Source organism: Otolemur garnettii, unplaced genomic scaffold (assembly GCF_000181295.1).
Source record: "Otolemur garnettii isolate 467f Iridium unplaced genomic scaffold, OtoGar3 scaffold00029, whole genome shotgun sequence".
Taxonomy (NCBI): domain Eukaryota; kingdom Metazoa; phylum Chordata; class Mammalia; order Primates; family Galagidae; genus Otolemur; species Otolemur garnettii.
The window spans coordinates 14,326,346-14,330,775 of NW_003852424.1; positions in this window are offsets into that span (position 1 = coordinate 14,326,346).

The window sequence follows — 4,430 nt, forward strand, 5'->3', positions numbered from 1 at the left end:
GGCGGGGCGGGGCCGGGGTGGGGCGGGGCCGGTGTTGCATTCCTGTATCAGACCCCACCCTTCTCCCCCTTGGCTCTCGGGCTGGGACCCCCAGCTTTAGCTCTTGCAGTCGCCGACGAAGGTAGGTGCTACAGAGCCGTGGGCCTGACCAGCCGCTCCAGGCTCTTTCTCTCTGAGTCCCCCTGCCGATCCTTCCAGGCTTACTGTCGGGCTTCTGCCCCGCCTCCTCCCTGCCACTGACCCACACGTCTGAACTCAAAGTCGTGGGATACCCCTCTCCAAGACCTCTAGGGATTCGGGCGGGATTCGGAGTCAAGACCTACCCCATGTTCCGCCCCAGCCTTCCAGGGTCTCTAGCCCCGTGCACAAAGAATGCCCCTCGCTTTCCCGCCGGACTTAAAAGTCGGGTCTCCCGTTCGGTTACTCTGTGCCAGAGACCATTTCCCTGCACGCCCAGGGTGCCGGGTCCCTCTCCTCAAGTCCTCCTCGAGTCCCTCTAGACCCTCTAGGTCAAACCACCTCCCTGCCTGCCCCACTGGGCTGTGTCCCTAGTCCCCCCCCAAGCCAAACATCTCCCCCACTGAGTGCTGCTTCCCTGCGTGGGTAGATCCCACAAACCAGAGCCCTCCCATCTTGAGACTCACTCTCTTCCCGCCCCACAGCCGGGAATGTCCATCTCTAAAGTCGTCCTGTCCCCATAGCTCCTCCAGCTCCCTTGCCCTGACTTCTTTGCTCCTTTGGGAGTTTTCTCCCTGCCTAGGAGTCTCCAGGCCACAGTTTGGAGGGTTGTGTAACCTCAGGCCAGCTGAAGTCTCTCTTGGTAGGAGGGGTCAGCCTCCCTCTTTTGCTTAGCAGGGTTCCTCTTCTTGGGTCCCCACCACCACCACTATCCATCCCTACATAGTCCCTCAGCCACAGCTGCCTGCTGCTGGATGTCCCTTCACTTCCAGTCACTTCATTGCCCACTGTCTTCCAAGTAGCCTGGTCAGGCCCTGGATGAGAGCCCTCCCTGGGTCAGTACCTCTGCCTGGAGCCCTTACCCTAAAATGTCTCACTTGAACCCAGGCCCATTCAACCCCCTTCATCTGTTGCTCAGGCTAGAGTACCATGGCATCAGCCTAGCTCACAGCAACCTCAAACTCCTGGGCTCAAGTGATCCTCCTGCCTCAGCTTCCCGAGTGGCTGGGACAACAGGCACTTACCACAATGCCCAGGCAATTAATTTTTTTTCTATCCTTTTTTTTTTAGAGATGGGATCTGACTTGGGTATGCTGTTCAGGCTGGAGTGCTGTAGCTATTCACAGGTGTGATCCCTTCTCTGATCAGCACAGTTTTGACCTGTTCTGTTTCTGACCTGGGCTGATTTTCTTCTCCGTAGACAACCTGCTGGTCCTTCACTCCCAGGAGTCACCATATTGATGCCAAATATAATGCAGATACTGGATCAGCACAGCACATAACAGCTCAAAACCTGGGCTCAAGTGATCCTCCCTCAGCCTTCAGAGTAGCCAGGACTACAGGCACATACTCATGCCCAAATGCCTAAAATTGTTTTTTTGTTTTTTTTTTTTGAGACAGAGCCTCAAGCTGTCCCCCTGGGTAGAGTGCCTGGCATCACAACTCACGGCAACCTCCAATTCATGGGCTCAAGCGAGTCTCCTGCCTCAGCCTCCCAAGTAGCTGGGACCACAGGCATCCACCACAATGCCTGGCTGTTTTTTTTAGTTGCAGCCATCATTGTTGTTTGGCTGGCCTGGGCTGGATTCGAACCCACCACCTTAGGTATATGTGACTGGCGCCTTAGCCACTTGAGCCACAGGCGCTGAGCCCCTAAAATTGTTAATTGCTGTATAGTAATGTTTGCCCAGCCTCTTTCCATGGGACCAAGCTCTGGCAGGACAGTTCCAGATCTTCCAGCCTCCACTGGGCTCCCAGGAAGCACATGCAGTAATGGGATTGATGGGCCCCTGCCTTCCTTGAGTTACAGCCACAGGCATTGTCCTTGTCTCCCTGCAGAGCAGAAACCTCTGTCTTAGCTGGTATTCAAGGCCTGAGGCCAGGCATCATGTGCCCCTTGCCAGCCTCAAGTCCCCCTAGGGTCTCACAGCAATGCACTTGGAAGAACCAGGCCTTTGCAGGTTGTAACCTGGTTGGTGGGCTTTCCTGGTGGACTGCCCACATTCTAGGGGACAGAGAAACCTAGATTCCATGGTCCATAGTGAATCATTGACATATAGGGGATCAGGGTGGGAGAGGGAGCAGGGAAGGAGTGGGGTATGGGCAGGACAGGGTGTTGGGAGTGAAGAAAGGAAGAGCAACATCAGGGCTATTGATGGTGACAGATTGGGAAACTAAGGCCAGAGTGGGGCTGGCCTTGGGACATACCTTTGTGAGTGTTCACACACATTTCTTAAAGAGAAATGACCCTGACCGTTCATTATTCCATGGAGAGGAATTATTCCACAGCTGGGTGGCTTATATCCTGGGCTCAGGCCCTCCCTTTCATCCTGCCTCTTTCTCCTCCCAGGCCCTACTCATGCCCCTTGCCTCTGATGGACAAAGAAAACTACACTACAGAGAAGCCTGAGGGGGGCCACAGCACCCGGCCTAGTTCATTCCAGTCCAGTGCCACCAACACTGGGGCACCTGGGGCATGGGCAGGTGGGGTTTAGTGGCTCAGCACACAGGTGTCCAGCCAAGAGAAGTCTGAAAAAGCTTGAAAGAGAACAAGGGAGGGCTTGTGAGTTAAAAACACAGGAAGATTCAAATCAGAGGAAATCTCTCAGAACAAACAAAATAAAGCAAAACAGCCAGAACTGAGAATTGGAAGAGTAAAGGGGAAAATAGAGGATTGATTCAGGAGTTCCAGATGGGACAGAAGAAAATGAAAGGAAGTTGTCAAAGAAAGAATAGGAGGGAATGCCCAGGACTGTGGAACCAGAGTCTCTAAAGAACTAGGACCCTGCAGCTTATCCTGGGGACATATGTCTAGGGTCAAATCCCAAAGGATCAGGAGGGAGAATGGCTCTGTTCCAAGGAAAGGTGATAGCAGATCCCCAAATGTGTGTGAAGAGGAAGAAAGAATCAAAGTTTTTTAGACCGTCAAGATTTTTGCTAATTAGTTTAGTGTGCTAGAGGATGTGCTCCAGCAAAACGAGAGATAAGTAAATGAAAAGACAGGTTCTGCTCCAGGAAGGTCCAGAAGAAACCTGAGGATGGTAGTGGAGGGTTTGACTGTGTTGAATTGTTGAGGGTCTGGGGGTAGGGAGGGTTTCAGCTATCAGGATTAGAGGTGAATGCCTGTGTCAGCACACAATCAGGGATACGTGAACACTGGCCTGTGGATGTTTGCAGGATTTATTGATAATGGCCCTTGAAGCCATGTATTTTTTAAATTTTAAAGTCTTAGGCTAGAGGTGGTGGCTCATGCCTTCAAAGCACTTTGGGAAGCTGAGGTGGAGGATCACTTGATGCCAGGAGTTTATTTTTATTTTTATTTTTTATTTTTTATTTCTTGAGACAGAGCCTCAAGCTGTCCCCCTCAAGAGTGCCATGGCATCACAGCTCACAGCAAACTTCAACTCCTGGGCTCAAGCGATTCTCTTGCTTCAGCCTCCCAAGTAGCTGGGACCACAGGTGCCTGCCAGAACGCCCGGCTATTTTTTGGTTGCAGCCATTGTTGTTTGGTGAGCCTGGGCTGGATTTGAACCCGCCACCTTAGGTGTATATGGCTGGCGCCTTAGCCACTTGAGCCACAGGTGCTGAGCCTTTATTTTATTTTATTTTAGAGACAGAGTCTCAGTTTGTCATCCTCGGTACAGTGTCGTGGTGTTATAGCTCATAGCACCTCAAACTCTTGGGCTCAAGTGATCTTCTTGCCTTAGCCTCCTAAGTATCTGGGACTGAGGCCTTTGCCACAATTCCTGGCTATTTTTATATTTTATTTTATTTATTTAGAGACACAGTCTCACTATGTCACCCTTGGTAGAGTGCCGAGCAGTCACAGCTCACAGCAACCTTAAACTCCAGCTTAAGCGATTTTATTTTATTTTTATTTTATTTTTATTGAATGGTAACTATGTACATTAATGCACTTCTGGGGTACAGTGTGGGGTTTTCACACACAATCCGAAATACTTCCATCAAACTGGTTAACACAGCCTTCATGTCTTTTCTCAGTTATTGTTTTAAAACGTTCACATTCTACTCTTAGAAAGATTCACTTGTACCCCTGTAAAATAAACCTCAGTAGTGATCCCTCCAATCCTCCTCCCTCCACCCATTCCCCCCTCCCCTCTCCCTCCCCCTAGCTTAAGGGATTCTTTTGCCTCAGCCTCCCAAGTAGCTGGGACTATAGGCATCTGCCACAACACCTGGCTATTTTTTTGTTGTAGTTGTCTTTCTTTCTTTTTTCTTTTTTCTTTTTTTTT